This window comes from Oncorhynchus gorbuscha, linkage group LG23 (assembly GCF_021184085.1).
Source record: "Oncorhynchus gorbuscha isolate QuinsamMale2020 ecotype Even-year linkage group LG23, OgorEven_v1.0, whole genome shotgun sequence".
NCBI classification, from domain to species: Eukaryota; Metazoa; Chordata; class Actinopteri; order Salmoniformes; family Salmonidae; genus Oncorhynchus; species Oncorhynchus gorbuscha.
In genome coordinates, this window is record NC_060195.1 from 35,519,993 (window position 1) to 35,538,291 (window position 18,299).

Sequence of the window (18,299 nt, forward strand, 5' to 3'; positions counted from 1 at the left end):
ACTATTTAGAGGGCTTTGGCAGTGCGGTCATTGAGATTTCATACTTCTTGTTGGAGGCGCAGGGGAATTAGCTCAAATGGTAGAGTGCTTGCTTTGCATGTGAGAGGTAGCGGGATTGATGCCTGCATCCTCCAACTACTTAGTTTGGTTCAATCAGCACACGTTGTTGTAGCTCTGGATACTAACCCAACAATACAACTATTTCCACCACTGGGCTTACTGCAGTCACTACTTCAACCTTTACTGAACTACCATGAAAAATACTTTTAGAGAGCTGAAGCAAGCATACTTTTTAAAAAGTATCCTTTCTTATGGACGAGGGATTTGGCAGTGCGGTCATTGAGATTTCATACTTTGTGTTGGAGGCACAGGGGGATTAGCTCAAATGGTAGATCGCTCGCTTAGCATGTTAGAGGTAGCGGGATCGATGCCTGCATCCTCCAACTATTAAGTTTGGTTCAATCAGCACACGTTGTTGTAGCTCTGAACACTAACCCAACAATACAACTATTTCCACCACTGGGCTTACTGCAGTCACTACTTCAACCTTTACTGAACTACCATGAAAATAACTTTTAGACAGCTGAAGCAAGCATACTTTTTAAAAAGTATCCTTTCTTATGGACGAGGGATTTGGCAGTGCGGTCATTGAGATTTCATACTTTTGATTGGAGCTGCAGGGGGATTAGCTCAAATGGTAGAGCGCTCGCTTAGCATGCGAGAAGTAGTGGGATCGATGCCTGCATCCTCCAACTATTTAGTTTGGTTCAATCAGCACACATTGTTGTTGTAGCTCTGGATACTAACACAACAATACAACTATTTCCACCACTGGGCTTACTGCAGTCACTACTTCAACCTTTACTGAACTACCATGAAAAATACTTTTAGACAGCTGAAGCAAGCATACTTTTAAAAAAGTATCCTTTCTTATGGACGAGGGATTTGGCAGTGCGGTCATTGAGATTTCATACTTCTTGTTGGAGGCGCAGGGGAATTAGCTCAAATGGTAGAGTGCTTGCTTCGCATGTGAGAGGTAGCGGGATTGATGCCTGCATCCTCCAACTACTTAGTTTGGTTCAATCAGCACACATTGTTTTTGTAGCTCTGGATACTAACCCAACAATACAACTATTTCCACCACTGGGCTTACTGCAGTCACTACTTCAACCTTTACTGAACTACCATGAAAAATACTTTTAGACAGCTGAAGCAAGAATCCTTTCTTAGGGACAAGGGATTTGGCAGTGCGGTAATTGAGAGTTCATACTTCTTATTGGAGGCACAGGGGGAGTAGCTCAAATGGTAGAGTGCTTGCTTAGCATGTGAGAGGTAGCGGGATCGATGCCCGCATCCTCCAACTATTTAGTTTGGTTCAATCAGCACACATTGTTGTTGAAGCTCTGGATACTAACCCAACAATACAACTATTTCCACCACTGGGCTTACTGCAGTCACTACTTCAACCTTTACTGAACTACCATGAAAAATACTTTTAGACAGCTGAAGCAAGAATCCTTTCTTAGGGACGAGGGATTTGGCAGTGCGGTAATTGAGATTTCATACTTCTTATTGCAGGCACAGGGGGAGTAGCTCAAATGGTAGAGCGCTTGCTTAGCATGTGACAGGTAGCGGGATCGATGCCCGCATCCTCCAACTATTTAGTTTGGTTCAATCAGCACACATTGTTGTTGAAGCTCTGGATACTAACCCAACAATACAACTATTTCTACCACTGGGCTCACTGCAGTCACTACTTCAACCTTTACTGAACTACCATGAAAAATACTTTTAGACAGCTGAAGCAAGCATACTTTTTAAAAATTATCCTTTCTTATGGATGAGGGATTTGGCAGTGTGGTCATTGAGATGTCATACTTCTTGTTGGAAGCACAGGGGGATTACCTCAAATGGTAGAGCGCTCGCTTAGCATGTGATAGGTAGCGGGATCGATGCCTTCATCCTCCAACTATTTAGTTTGGTTCAATCAGCACACATTGTTGTTGAAGCTCTGGATACTAACCCAACAATACAACTATTTCCACCACTGGGCTCACTGCAGTCACTACTTCAACCTTTACTGAACTACCATGAAAAATACTTTTAGACAGCTGAAGCAATCATACTTTTTAAAAATTATCCTTTCTTATGGACGAGGGATTTGGCAGTGCGGTCATTGAGATTTCATGCTTCTAATTTGAGGCACAGGCTGATTAGCGCAAATGGTAGAGCGCCTGCTTGCCATGCAAGAGGTAGCAGTATCGATGCCCGTATCCTGAAACTATTTAGTTTGGTTCAATCATTGTTGTTGTAGCTCTGGATACTAACCCAACAATACAACTATTTCCACCACTGGGCTTACTACAGTCACTACTTCAACCTTTACTGAACTACCATGAAAAATACTTTTAGACAGCTGAAGCAAGAATCCTTTCTTAGGGACGAGGGATTTGGCAGTGCGGTAATTGAGATTTCATACTTCTTATTGGAGGCACAGGGTGAGTAGCTCAAATGGTAGAGCGCTCGCTTAGCATGTGAGAGGTAGTGGGATCGATGCCCGCATCCTCCAACTATTTAGTTTGGTTCAATCAGCACACATTGTTGTTGAAGCTCTGGATACTAACCCAACAATACAACTATTTCCACCACTGGGCTTACTGCAGTCACTACTTCAACCTTTACTGAACTACCATGAAAAATACTTTTAGACAGCTGAAGCAAGCATACTTTTAAAAAATTATCCTTTCTTATGGACGAGGGATTTGGCAGTGAGGACATTTAGATTTCATACTTCTTGTTGGAGGCACAGGGGGATTAGCTCAAATGGTTAAGCTCTCGCTTAGCATGTGAGAGGTAGCTGTATCGATGCCTGCATTCTCCAACTATTTAGTTTGGTTCAATCAGGACACATTGTTGTTGTAGCTCTGGATACTAACCCAACAATGCAACTATTTCCACCACTGGGCTTACTGCAGTCACTACTTCAACCTTTACTGAACTACCATGAAAAATATTTTTAGAGAGCTGAAGCAAGCATACTTTTTAAAAAGTATCCTTTCTTATGGACGAGGGATTTGGCAGTGCGGTCATTGAGATTTCATACTTTGTGTTGGAGGCGCAGGGGGATTAGCTCAAATGGTAGAGCGCTCGCTTAGCATGTGAGAGGTAGCGGGATCGATGCCTGCATCCTCCAACTATTTAGTTTGGTTCAATCAGCACACATTGTTTTTGTAGCTCTGGATACTAACCCAACAATACAACTATTTCCACCACTGGGCTTACTGCAGTCACTACTTCAACCTTTACTGAACTACCATGAAAATAACTTTTAGACAGCTGAAGCAAGCATACTTTTTAAAAATTATCCTTTCTTATGGACGAGGGATTTGGCAGTGCGGTCATTGAGATTTCATACTTTTGATTGGAGCTGCAGGGGGATTAGCTCAAATGGTAGAGTGCTCGCTTAGCATGCGAGAGGTAGCGGGATTGATGCCCGCATCCTCCAACTATTTAGTTTGGTTCAATCAGCACACATTGTTTTTGTAGCTCTGGATACTAACCCAACAAAACAACTATTTCCACCACTGGGCTTACTGCAGTCACTACTTCAACCTTTACTGAACTACCATGAAAAATACTTTTAGACAGCTGAAGCAAGAATCCTTTCTTAGGGACGAGGGATTTGGCAGTGCGGTAATTGAGAGTTCATACTTCTTATTGGAGGCACAGGGGGGGTAGCTCAAATGGTAGAGCGCTTGCTTAGCATGTGAGAGGTAGCGGGATCGATGCCCGCATCCTCCAACTATTTAGTTTGGTTCAATCAGCACACATTGTTGTTGAAGCTCTGGATACTAACCCAACAATACAACTATTTCCACCACTGGGCTTACTGCAGTCACTACTTCAACCTTTACTGAACTACCATGAAAAATACTTTTAGACAGCTGAAGCAAGAATCCTTTCTTAGGGACGAGGGATTTGGCAGTGCGGTAATTGAGATTTCATACTTCTTATTGGAGGCACAGGGGGAGTAGCTCAAATGGTATAGCGCTCGCTTAGCATGTGAGAGGTAGCGGGATCGATGCCCGCATCCTCCAACTATTTAGTTTGGTTCAATCAGCACACATTGTTGTTGAAGCTCTGGATACTAACCCAACAATACAACTATTTCTACCACTGGGCTCACTGCAGTCACTACTTCAACCTTTACTGAACTACCATGAAAAATACTTTTAGACAGCTGAAGCAAGCATACTTTTTAAAAATTATCCTTTCTTATGGATGAGGGATTTGGCAGTGCGGTCATTGAGATGTCATACTTCTTGTTGGAAGCACAGGGGGGTTACCTCAAATGGTAGAGCGCTCGCTTAGCATGTGATAGGTAGCGGGATCGATGCCTTCATCCTCCAACTACTTAGTTTGGTTCAATCAGCACACATTGTTGTTGAAGCTCTGGATACTAACCCAACAATACAACTATTTCCACCACTGTGCTCACTGCAGTCACTACTTCAAACTTTACTGAACCACCATGAAAAATACTTTTAGACAGCTGAAGCAAGCATACTTTAAAGAAATTATCCTTTCTTATGGACGAGGGATTTGGCAGTGCGGTCATTGAGATTTCATACTTCATGTTGGAGGCGCTGGGGATTAGCTCAAATGGCAGAGCACTTGCTTAGCATGTGAGAGGTAGCGGGATCGATGCCTGCATCCTCCAACTATTTAGAGGGATTTGGCAGTGCGGTCATTGAGATTTCATACTTCTTGTTGGAGGCGCAGGGGGATTAGCTCAAATGGTAGAGCGCTCGCTTAGCATATGAGATGTAGCGGGATCGATGCCTGCATCCTCTAACTATTTAGTTTGGTTCAATCAGCACACATTGTTGTTGTAGCTCTGGATACTAACCCAACAATACAACTATTTCCACCACTGGGCTTGCTGCAGTCACTACTTCAACCTTTACTGAACTACCATGAAAAATACTTTTAGAGAGCTGAAGCAAGCATACTATTTAAAAAGTATCCTTTCTTATGGACGAGGGATTAGGGCAGTACGGTCATTGAGATTTCATACTTCTTGTTGGAGGCACAGGGGGATTAGCTCAAATGGTAGAGTGCTCGCTTCGCATGCGAGAGGTAATGGGATCGATCCCCGCATCCTCCAACTATTTAGTTTGGTTCAATCAGCACACATTGTTGTTGTAAGCTCTGGATACTAACCCAACAATACAACTATTTCCACCACTGTGCTCACTGCAGTCACTACTTCAACTTTTACTGAACTACCATGAAAAATACTTTTAGACAGCTGAAGCAAGCATACTTTTAAAAAAGTATCCTTTCTTATGGACGAGAGATTTGGCAGTGCGGTCATTGAGATTTCATACTTCTTTATGAAGCCGCAGGGGGATTAGCTCAAATGGTAGAGCGCTCGCTTAGCATGCGAGAGGTAGCGGGATCGATGCCTGCATCCTCCAACTATTTAGTTTGGTTCAATCAGCACACATTGTTGTTGTAGCTCTGGATACTAACCCAACAATACAACTATTTCCACCACTGTGCTCACTGCAGTCACTACTTCAACCTTTACTGAACTACCATGAAAAATACTTTTAGACAGCTGAAGCAAGCATACTTTTAAAAAGTATCCTTTCTTATGGACGAGGGATTTGGCAGTGCGGTCATTGAGATTTCATACTTCTTTATGAAGCCGCAGGGGGATTAGCTCAAATGGTAGAGCGCTCGCTTAGCATGCGAGAGGTAGCGGGATCAATGCCTGCATCCTCCAACTATTTAGTTTGGTTCAATCAGCACACATTGTTTTTGTAGCTCTGGATACTAACCCAACAATACAACTATTTCCACCACTGGGCTTACTGCAGTCACTACTTCAACCTTTACTGAACTACCATGAAAAATACTTTTAGACAGCTGAAGCAAGAATCCTTTCTTAGGGACGGAGGAGGGATTTGGCAGTGCGGTAATTGAGATTTCATACTTCTTATTGGAGGCACAGGGGAGTAGCTCAAATGGTAGAGCGCTTGCTTAGCATGTGAGAGGTAGCGGGATCGATGCCTGCATCCTCCAACTATTTAGTTTGGTTCAATCAGCACACATTGTTGTTGAAGCTCTGGATACTAACCCAACAATACAACTATTTCCACCACTGGGCTTACTGCAGTCACTACTTCAACCTTTACTGAACTACCATGAAAAATACTTTTAGACAGCTGAAGCAAGAATCCTTTCTTTTCTTAGGGACGAGGGATTTGGCAGTGCGGTCATTGAGATTTCATACTTTTGATTGGAGCTGCAGGGGGATTAGCTCAAATGGTAGAGCGCTCGCTTGCATGCAAGAGGTAGCGGGATCGATGCCCGCATCCTCCAACTATTTAGTTTGGTTCAATCATTGTTGTTGTAGCTCTGGATACTAACCCAACAATACAACTATTTCCACCACTGGGCTTACTGCAGTCACTACTTCAACCTTTACTGAACTACCATGAAAAAACTTTTAGACAGCTGAAGCAAGCATACTTTTAAAAAGTATCCTTTCTTATGGACGAGGGATTTGGCAGTGCGGTCATTGAGATTTCATACTTTTGTTGAAGCTGCAGGGGATTAGCTCAAATGGTAGAGCGCTCGCTTAGCATGTGAGAGGTAGCGGGATCGATGCCCGCATCCTCCAACTATTTAGTTTGGTTCAATCAGCACACATTGTTGTTGTAGCTCTGGATACTAACCCAACAATACAACTATTTCCACCACTGGGCTTACTGCAGTCACTACTTCAACCTTTACTGAACTACCATGAAAAATACTTTTAGACAGCTGAAGCAAGCATACTTTTAAAAAGTATCCTTTCTTATGGACGAGGGATTTGGCAGTGCGGTCATTGAGATTTCATACTTTTGATTGGAGCTGCAGGGGGATTAGCTCAAATGGTAGAGCGCTCGCTTAGCATGCGAGAGGTAGTGGGATCGATGCCTGCATCCTCCAACTATTTAGTTTGGTTCAATCAGCACACATTGTTTTTGTAGCTCTGGATACTAACCCAACAATACAACTATTTCCACCACTGGGCTTACTGCAGTCACTACTTCAACCTTTACTGAACTACCATGAAAAATACTTTTAGACAGCTGAAGCAAGAATCCTTTCTTAGGGACGAGGGATTTGGCAGTGCGGTAATTGAGAGTTCATACTTCTTATTGGAGGCACAGGGGGAGTAGCTCAAATGGTAGAGCGCTTGCTTAGCATGTGAGAGGTAGCGGGATCGATGCCCGCATCCTCCAACTATTTAGTTTGGTTCAATCAGCACACATTGTTGTTGAAGCTCTGGATACTAACCCAACAATACAACTATTTCCACCACTGGGCTTACTGCAGTCACTACTTCAACCTTTACTGAACTACCATGAAAAATACTTTTAGACAGCTGAAGCAAGAATCCTTTCTTAGGGACGAGGGATTTGGCAGTGCGGTCATTGAGATTTCATACTTTTGATTGGAGCTGCAGGGGGATTAGCTCAAATGGTAGAGCGCTCGCTTGCCATGCAAGAGGTAGCGGTATCGATGCCCGTATCCTGAAACTATTTAGTTTGGTTCAATCATTGTTGTTGTAGCTCTGGATACTAACCCAACAATTCAACTATTTCCACCACTGGGCTTTCTGCAGTCGCTACTTCAACCTTTACTGAACTACCATGAAAAATACTTTTAGACAGCTGAAGCAAGCATACTTTTAAAAAGTATCCTTTCTTATGGACGAGGGATTTGGCAGTGCGGTCATTGAGATTTCATACTTCTTTATGAAGCCGCAGGGGGATTAGCTCAAATGGTAGAGCGCTCGCTTAGCATGCGAGAGGTAGTTGGGATCGATGCCTGCATCCTCCAACTATTTAGAGGGCTTTGGCAGTGCGGTCATTGAGATTTCATACTTCTTGTTGGAGGCGCAGGGGGAATTAGCTCAAATGGTAGAGTGCTTGCTTCGCATGTGAGAGGTAGCGGGATTGATGCCTGCATCCTCCAACTATTTAGTTTGGTTCAATCAGCACACATTGTTGTTGTAGCTCTGGATACTAACCCAACAATACAACTATTTCCACCACTGGGCTCACTGCAGTCACTACTTCAACCTTTACTGAACTACCATGAAAAATACTTTTAGACAGCTGAAGCAAGCATACTTTTAAAAAGTATCCTTTCTTATGGACGAGGGATTTGGCAGTGCGGTCATTGAGATTTCATACTTTTGATTGGAGCTGCAGGGGGATTAGCTCAAATGGTAGAGCGCTTGCTTAGCATGCGAGAGGTAGTGGGATCGATGCCTGCATCCTCCAACTATTTAGTTTGGTTCAATCAGCACACATTGTTTTTTGTAGCTCTGGATACTAACCCAACAATACAACTATTTCCACCACTGGGCTTACTGCAGTCACTACTTCAACCTTTACTGAACTACCATGAAAAATACTTTTAGACAGCTGAAGCAAGAATCCTTTCTTAGGGACGAGGGATTTGGCAGTGCGGTAATTGAGAGTTCATACTTCTTATTGGAGGCACAGGGGGAGTAGCTCAAATGGTAGAGCGCTTGCTTAGCATGTGAGAGGTAGCGGGATCGATGCCCGCATCCTCCAACTATTTAGTTTGGTTCAATCAGCACACATTGTTGTTGAAGCTCTGGATACTAACCCAACAATACAACTATTTCCACCACTGGGCTTACTGCAGTCACTACTTCAACCTTTACTGAACTACCATGAAAAATACTTTTAGACAGCTGAAGCAAGAATCCTTTCTTAGGGACGAGGGATTTGGCAGTGCGGTCATTGAGATTTCATACTTTTGATTGGAGCTGCAGGGGGATTAGCTCAAATGGTAGAGCGCTCGCTTGCCATGCAAGAGGTAGCGGTATCGATGCCCGTATCCTGAAACTATTTAGTTTGGTTCAATCATTGTTGTTGTAGCTCTGGATACTAACCCAACAATTCAACTATTTCCACCACTGGGCTTTCTGCAGTCACTACTTCAACCTTTACTGAACTACCATGAAAAATACTTTTAGACAGCTGAAGCAAGCATACTTTTAAAAAAGTATCCTTTCTTATGGACGAGGGATTTGGCAGTGCGGTCATTGAGATTTCATACTTCTTTATGAAGCTGCTGGGGGATTAGCTCAAATGGTAGAGCGCTCGCTTAGTATGTGAGAGGTAGCGGGATCGATGCCCGCATCCTCCAACTATTTAGTTTGGTTCAATCAGCACACATTGTTGTTGTAGCTCTGGATACTAACCCAACAATACAACTATTTCCACCACTGTGCTCACTGCAGTCACTACTTCAACCTTTACTGAACTACCATGAAAAATACTTTTAGACAGCTGAAGCAAGCATACTTTTAAAAAGTATCCTTTCTTATGGACGAGGGATTTGGCAGTGCGGTCATTGAGATTTCATACTTTTGATTGGAGCTGCAGGGGGATTAGCTCAAATGGTAGAGCGCTCGCTTAGCATGCGAGAGGTAGTGGGATCGATGCCTGCATCCTCCAACTATTTAGTTTGGTTCAATCAGCACACATTGTTTTTGTAGCTCTGGATACTAACCCAACAATACAACTATTTCCACCACTGGGCTTACTGCAGTCACTACTTCAACCTTTACTGAACTACCATGAAAAATACTTTTAGACAGCTGAAGCAAGAATCCTTTCTTAGGGACGAGGGATTTGGCAGTGCGGTAATTGAGAGTTCATACTTCTTATTGGAGGCACAGGGGGAGTAGCTCAAATGGTAGAGCGCTTGCTTAGCATGTGAGAGGTAGTGGGATCGATGCCCGCATCCTCCAACTATTTAGTTTGGTTCAATCAGCACACATTGTTGTTGAAGCTCTGGATACTAACCCAACAATACAACTATTTCCACCACTGGGCTTACTGCAGTCACTACTTCAACCTTTACTGAACTACCATGAAAAATACTTTTAGACAGCTGAAGCAAGAATCCTTTCTTAGGGACGAGGGATTTGGCAGTGCGGTCATTGAGATTTCATACTTTTGATTGGAGCTGCAGGGGATTAGCTCAAATGGTAGAGCGCTTGCTTGCCATGCAAGAGGTAGCGGGATCGATGCCCGTATCCTGAAACTATTTAGTTTGGTTCAATCATTGTTGTTGTAGCTCTGGATACTAACCCAACAATTCAACTATTTCCACCACTGGGCTTTCTGCAGTCGCTACTTCAACCTTTACTGAACTACCATGAAAATACTTTTAGACAGCTGAAGCAAGCATACTTTTTTAAAAAAGTATCCTTTCTCATGGACGAGGGATTTGGCAGTGCGGTCATTGAGATTTCATACTTCTTGTTGGAGTCATGGGGATTAGCTCAAATGGTAGAGCGCTCGCTTAGCATGCGAGAGGTAGCGGGATTGATGCCTGTATCCTCCAAATATTTAGTTTGGTTCAATCAGCACACATTGTTGTTGTAGCTCTGGATACTAACCCAACAATACAACTATTTCCACCACTGGGCTTACTGCAGTCACTACTTCAACCTTTACTGAACTACCATGAAAAATACTTTTAGACAGCTGAAGCAAGCATACTTTTAAAAAGTATCCTTTCTTATGGACGAGGGATTTGGCAGTGCGGTCATTGAGATTTCATGCTTCTTGTTTGAGGCACAGGGGATTAGCTCAAATGGTAGAGAGCTTGCTTAGCATGCAAGAGGTAGCAGGATCGATGCCCGCATCCTCCAACTATTTAGTTTGGTTCAATCATTGTTGTTGTAGCTCTGGATACTAACCCAACAATGCAACTATTTCCACCACTGGGCTTACTGCAGTCACTACTTCAACCTTTACTGAACTACCATGAAAAATACTTTTAGACAGCTGAAGCAAGAATCCTTTCTTAGGGACGAGGGATTTGGCAGTGCGGTAATTGAGAGTTCATACTTCTTATTGGAGGCACAGGGGGAGTAGCTCAAATGGTAGAGCGCTTGCTTAGCATGTGAGAGGTAGTGGGATCGATGCCCGCATCCTCCAACTATTTAGTTTGGTTCAATCAGCACACATTGTTGTTGAAGCTCTGGATACTAACCCAACAATACAACTATTTCCACCACTGGGCTTACTGCAGTCACTACTTCAACCTTTACTGAACTACCATGAAAAATACTTTTAGACAGCTGAAGCAAGCATACTTTTAAAAAAGTATCCTTTCTTATGGACGAGGGATTTGGCAGTGCAGTCATTGAGATTTCATACTTCTGATTGGAGATGCAGGGGGATTAGATCAAATGGTAGAGCGCTCGCTTAGCATGCGAGAGGTAGCGGGATTGATGACCGCATCCTCCAACTATTTAGTTTGGTTCAATCAGCACACATTGTTGTTGAAGCTCTGGATACTAACCCAACAATACAACTATTTCCACCACTGGGCTCACTGCAGTCACTACTTCAACCTTTACTGAACTACCATGAAAAATACTTTTAGACAGCTGAAGCAATCATACTTTTTAAAAATTATCCTTTCTTATGGACGAGGGATTTGGCAGTGCGGTCATTGAGATTTCATACTTTTGATTGGAGCTGCAGGGGGATTAGCTCAAATGGTAGAGCGCTCGCTTGCCATGCAAGAGGTAGTGGTATCGATGCCTGTATCCTGAAACTATTTAGTTTGGTTCAATCATTGTTGTTGTAGCTCTGGATACTAACCCAACAATTCAACTATTTCCACCACTGGGCTTTCTGCAGTCGCTACTTCAACCTTTACTGAACTACCATGAAAATACTTTTAGACAGCTGAAGCAAGCATACTTTTTTTAAAGTATCCTTTCTCATGGACGAGGGATTTGGCAGTGCGGTCATCGAGATTTCATACTTCTTGTTGGAGTCATAGGGGGATTAGCTCAAATGTTAGAGCGCTCGCTTAGCATGCGAGAGGTAGCGGGATTGATGCCTGTATCCTCCAAATATTTAGCTTGGTTCAATCAGCACACATTGTTGTTGTAGCTCTGGATAATTTCCCAACAATACAACTATTTCCACCACTGGGCTTACTGCAGTCACTACTTCAACCTTTACTGAACTACCATGAAAAATACTTTTAGACAGCTGAAGCAAGCATACTTTTAAAAAGTATCCTTTCTTATGGACGAGGGATTTGGCAGTGCGGTCATTGAGATTTCATACTTCTTGTTGGAGGCACAGGGGGATTAGCTCAAATGGTAGAGTACCTACTTAGTATGCGAGAGGTAGCGGGATCGATGCCTGCATCCTCCAAAAATTTAGTTTGGTTCAATCAGCACACATTGTTGTTGTAGCTCTGGATACTAACCCAACAATACAACTATTTCCACCACTGGGCTTACTGCAGTCACTACTTCAACATTTACTGAACTACCATGAAAAATACTTTTAGAAAGCTGAAGCAAGCATACTTTTTAAAACGTATCCTTTCTTATGGACGAGGGATTTGGCAGTGCGGTCATTGAGATTTCATACTTCTTTTAGGAGGCACAGGGGGATTAGCTCAAATGTTAGAGCGCTCGCTTAGCATGCGAGAGGTAGCGGGATCGACGCCTGCATCCTCCAACTATTTAGTTTAGTTCAATCAGCACACGTTGTTGTTGTTGTAGCTCTGGACTGATTTAACTAATCGAAGGATTAGTTAACAAATTGAATCAAGTGTTCTTGTCTGGCTCTAAAATGTGAATGTGTGTTGCTGGGGCAACCTGAGGACTGCATTTGGGAAACACCAGTGGAAGGTAGTGTGGTGGCGAGTTTAAATATTGATTCAAAATAGACCTACCAGTAGACGACGCTATCCTAGCTGTTAATAATATATGAGGCTAAGTAATGTTTTATACTCTGCACTTTGAATTGTTGTGAGTTCATTACGTATTTCTCATGTAGTGTTTTAATAGGATAATTTAGAGACATTTAAACAATTACTGGGTGAGTGGGGGCTTGTAGCTCTCAAACTCTAGGGGTGTTTTTCCAAACATACTGCTATGCTCCACACTCATGCTCCGATTGTATTCTCCACTCCGTTCTCTTGAGTACGTTTTTGTGTGGACGCGAGTGAGGAGAATGCATAAAACAATACATTTAGGAAGCACTCGCACTCTCCCTACTGTATTACCTTACGCTTCATCACCCCATTCACTGAACCTCCTTCCAGCCAGGACAATGGCAACAATAGACGAATCAAGATATACACAAAGCAAACGTTTGACTTCACAATTATCAGCTAGATATGTGAATCGTAACAATTTAGCTGCCATTGATTTCAATAGATGTTGTGTCATTTTTTAAACGTTTGTGTCATATTTATTTGCATATTTTCCTTTGAAGCTTGCATCTATGCATGTTTCAAAATAAGTACAAATGGAGTACGTATTCAAGAAGTGACCTACTGTACGCGCTACGTTTCGTAAACTTTTATTTGGACTCATTCTCCGACCCTCCCGTGCTGTACAGTGTTAATTACTGTATTTTTCAAATTTGACTTAATATCTATCATAGTGCTCAGTTTTATAAACATGTAGACGGTACTCAAGATATTAGAATAATTTCACAATTTCAATCGCATGAATGAACATTTATTTCACAATATAATTTCAAGTAAATGTGATTGTGAATGCGTCCTAAAAATATTTACACAAAGTGTGATGTTGAATTTTCTACTCAGATTGAAATATCAAGTAGTATCAGGTAAATGGTACAACAGTAAAACCATTCATATCGAAATTTCACTATTAATCATGTTCCTAGTATGCAAATCAGACATTGCAGCATGGAATAAAAGTTTTCTGGTAAGAATCATGTATGTAATAAATAATCAAACAATGCAGATATGAATAGTCATAGTCAACTCAATGATCTGTTCCCTGCCAAAGTAGGATTTACCCAGAATCCTTCTCTTCCAAACCTCTACTTTCCACTTGGAAGGCTATTTTGTTTTCTTGGCAGGCCCATTCTCATCCTCCTTGGTTGTGCTGCTACAAGCTGTAAATATAAAGAAACAAACAAAAACACAAATATTTCTGGTAGCTACAGTAACTTAGCCAACACGCAGAGATCATATGGGAAGCTAAAAACATGAGATTAAACATCCTGTCAGTTTCTCTGTTAGCCGAAGCTAACTAGTTGTCTTGTTAGCTACCTAGCCCTATCATTTGCACTCACCCTCAAAACACAATTTCAAAAGCAGCGTTATATCTGAGAAATTCCTATCTTGCTCCAGAAATACATCATATTACAAAGTCAGAAGGAAATTAAAGTGCTACTGATAAGGGAATGTATATGCTTAAAGGTAATGACTAAAAAAATTCCACCCTGAAACGTAATTGTGACATTATGTAACAGATATAATGAATAATTAGACAAATGTAACTATTAGTAATCATTTGATTCTGTAACATGAATAATGAATTAGAATTGTAAACGTCAGTGTGACTAAGGAGAGACCGAGAACCATTGAACTATGTATGAGCTGACCTGGCTAGAACTCTGAGAAACTTACGATAGGACAAGGAGTCCTTTCAAGGTTCCTACGGTTTTCGAAACACATGGCCCTTATCTTTCATCAGCAAGGTAAGGATCCTTCAAATAAAACAGACACACTTACTGTAGAGGTTTTGCGCAGATCCATACAGCTATTGGTTCCTCCATCCAACGAAACTACACTTCCACTACACTTCCCAAGTTACGCTTACACAAAGGTGTTTGGAGCATGCTAGATAGCTAATTAGCAAATGCCTCTGTCTTCAGTAACCAAGTGCTGTAACATGTAGATATGGCCATGTGGGAACACTAACCTTAACCCTATCAAGGTGTGTATCAATTTAACCTTTTGTTTTTAGAAAATCATTTCTCACTGATATGAAATATAAGGTCCTTATGCTTCCTAAACCATAACAAAAGCGAGACTTGTTAATGTTCAGATTGGCTCTTCACAAAACTCCCCTGTACAGCAGACAATGACTGTGTAATGTAATGGAACAGAGTCATTGGTGGTTGTGCAACTTGATCTGTCATTAAAAAATATACACACCCCACCCAATGTTAAATATATTCTCACATAACTCTCCCCTTGTAAAACATGTTATGAACTAAAACATAATGATTACGACCACAAATAACAATAACTGTATTTAAAAATGTGGATATAGACTTTTTTGGCACAGTCGATGCTACGCAGGTCTACGGACGGACGAGCTCACTCTCTCTGCCTGTTTCATTACACTACGATCAGAGCCGACTGCAGACAGTGTTCAGCTCGGAGAAATCAGATTGTCAGCATTTTGATGCTATATTTATGAGCCTCAGAAATAAAAGATCCGGTAACGCATTAGGAGCCACTCCCTTTGTATTGATAGTTAGCCTAGATCTGGACAAATTATATACCTACCACTATTGCCACTATGAATGGCGCATAGAAGGCAGGATAGAGAGTTAGACCGATAGACTATATTGCCCTGTGGTATAGTAAGCACATGAAAAAGCATAGGTCAAAAGGGAAGTAACAAAACACCTAGATATAGGGGAGGTTCATCCAAGCAGATGAGGACATTTGTGGAAGAAATGATATAGTAAAACCTGCAAAATGGCAAATGTTAAGGAAAAAAACGCACTACCCTCTCCTGTTCCCAATACAATACCACACAACCCTCTCCAAAGCAAAAATAACAGAATTTGACAGCCCTCCCTATTTTGGACCACCCTCCCACTGGAGTTATTTTCGAACTGTTCCTTATGATTGTTTTGCCATTGACTTGTTTTGGCATAGCACTCTTTTGCAATGACTACATCGTTGTGTACCTGTGTTAGTGTTACATTTCACCACTAGATGGCGAGACCTGCCTATGATAAGATAAATTGCTAGACTGACAAGTTGTGGCAAGTAGTTTAAAGACTGGAGTGGAGTGTAGGTTATATAATCTGTGTAGGTTTCTCGTTTAAACAGTGACATTTTCATTCTCAGTTATTATTTTAGGTAATTAAAATCATTTCAGTATGTTTTCGATGAAAACTTTCAGTTTACAAAATTAATTTCAGTAGCCTAAATTCTATGAATGGATGGAATTGACCTTTGTCCTTTTAAGAGATAAATATTTGAATGCCTATCCAGCAAAGCTTGTCCTTGGGGAGTATAGGGGCCGCTTGACTGCAGCTGGGTCACACACACAGGGTTGGGTAGGTTATTGCCTAAATGTAATCAGTTACATTTACTAGTTACCTGTCAAGAATTGTAATCAGTAACGTAACTTTTGGATAACCCAAACTCAGTAATGTAATCTGATTACCTTCAGTTATTTTTAGATTTCTTTCCCCTTAAGAGGCATTAGAAGAAGACCAAAATGTATGTTACCAATTGAACGACGTCTATTGCAGGATAAATCAATGTTGAAGTTTACATAGCTGGCCATATATGGATGGTAATTTTTACTTTATGGGTTGATTATGTAGGCTTCTTCTAACCCATTGCTTTCTACTACATTTAATAATATGATTCAATTATATCTTTACATTAAAAACCAAAGTCTATCAGAATTCCAGTCATTCCAATAAATGTTATACCCCTTGATCTTCAAGAATAGGACTTGGAAATATGGAAGTATAGGTTAGCCAAATTGTTTTACCTGAGCATAACCCCAAAAATAATGACCTATTAGCCAGTCCTACTCTGTTGTTTATGATTTAGTTGTCATGGAGGACTGATTGGGCTCATTGATTCAAGTTGAAAAACAAAATGCTGTGATCATGGAATGGCATGCTTTCAGCACTACTGAAAAGTGCTATTTGCATGTGAAAAATGAATGCCGTATGCTGCATTTGCTATAGGCCCAGTGGCGACTGTCATTCAGAGCATGTGGGGCTGGTTTTGAGCACCCAATTTTTTTAGCAAAGAAATTTGTTTTTTAAAATTGTGGGGGGGGGCTTGCCTGTTTTGCATGTTATTTTGACATTAATACGTGTCACATATCAGTTTACGAACAATGTAAAAAATATAAAATAAATGGTTGAGTTAATAAAGCCGTATACAAATATGGTCTCTTTTTTGTTTTCTTGAGTAAGGCAGCTCCAAAATGCAGGTGTTTCAACCTAGCTCAGTGCTTTCTGTGGTGATGGGGCAAGCCAGAAACAATTACGGAGCATTGTGCCGTGATTGGCTCTACGTCACCGCCAAGTCTAAGGGTAGACTTCGATGATTCAAGCCCCTTGGGTGCTGCCATAGAGTTACATTAGAAGTGCCCATCCAAGAAGGCCAGGTCATTGGCCACAGATAACATTTCATCAAATCACGTTATATCTACAGTAGCTTTGATTGGACTTAGCTAGCAGTCATCATCATGAATTAAGTCGATAATCTACTGGCAAATCATTTTTAATCTTTGTCATATGCAGAGAAATAATGATGAAAAATTATAGATAAAACGCGTTGGTGCTCATCGGCCGTTAGACATAAACATCACACAACAATTGTGAAATCGCAAATTCAACAATGAGTGGTGAGTCCAAAAATGTCTTGTATCCTGCTGCATAAATGATGTAATATTCCAGGGAGATACAGTGGGGCAAAAAAGTATTTAGTCAGCCAGCAATTGTGCAAGTTCTCCCACTTAAACAGATGAGAGAGGCCTGTAATTTTCATCATAGTTACATTTCAACTATGACAGACAAAATGAGAAGAAAAAAAAACACAAAATCACATTGTAGGATTTTTTATTCATTTATTTGCAAATTATGGTGGAAAATAAGTATTTGGTCACCTACAAACAAGCAAGATTCCTGGCTCTCACAGACCTGTAACTTCTTCTTTAAGAGGCTCCTCTGTCCTCCACTCGTTACCTGTATTAATGTCACCTGTTTGAACTTGTTATCAGTATAAAAGACACCTGTCCACAACCTTAAACAGTCACACTCCAGAATCCACTATGGCCAAGATCAAAGAGCTGTCAAAGGACACCAGAAACAAAATTGTAGACCTGCAACAGGCTAGGAAGACTGAATCTGCAATAGGTAAGCAGCTTGGTTTGAACAAATCAACTGTGGGAGCAATTATTAGGAAATGGAAGACATACAAGACCACTGATAATCTCCCTCGATCTGGGGCTCCATGCAAGATCTCACCCCGTGGGTCAAAATGATCACAAGAACGGTGAGCAAAAATCCCAGAACCACACGGGGGGACCTAGTGAATGACCTGCAGAGAGCTGGGACCAAAGTAACAAAGCCTACCATCAGTAACACACTACGCCGCCAGGGACTCAAATCCTGCAGTGCCAG

The 18,299-nt window shown here is 41.5% G+C and overlaps 1 non-coding gene across 1 annotated transcript; it reads left to right on the plus strand.

The window, feature by feature from the left end:
- The first annotated feature begins 9,170 nt into the window (after positions 1-9,170).
- On the plus strand, positions 9,171-9,243 carry trnat-agu. Its single transcript has one exon. It is a non-coding gene; the product is annotated as a tRNA-Thr (tRNA).
- The last annotated feature ends 9,056 nt before the right edge of the window (positions 9,244-18,299 follow it).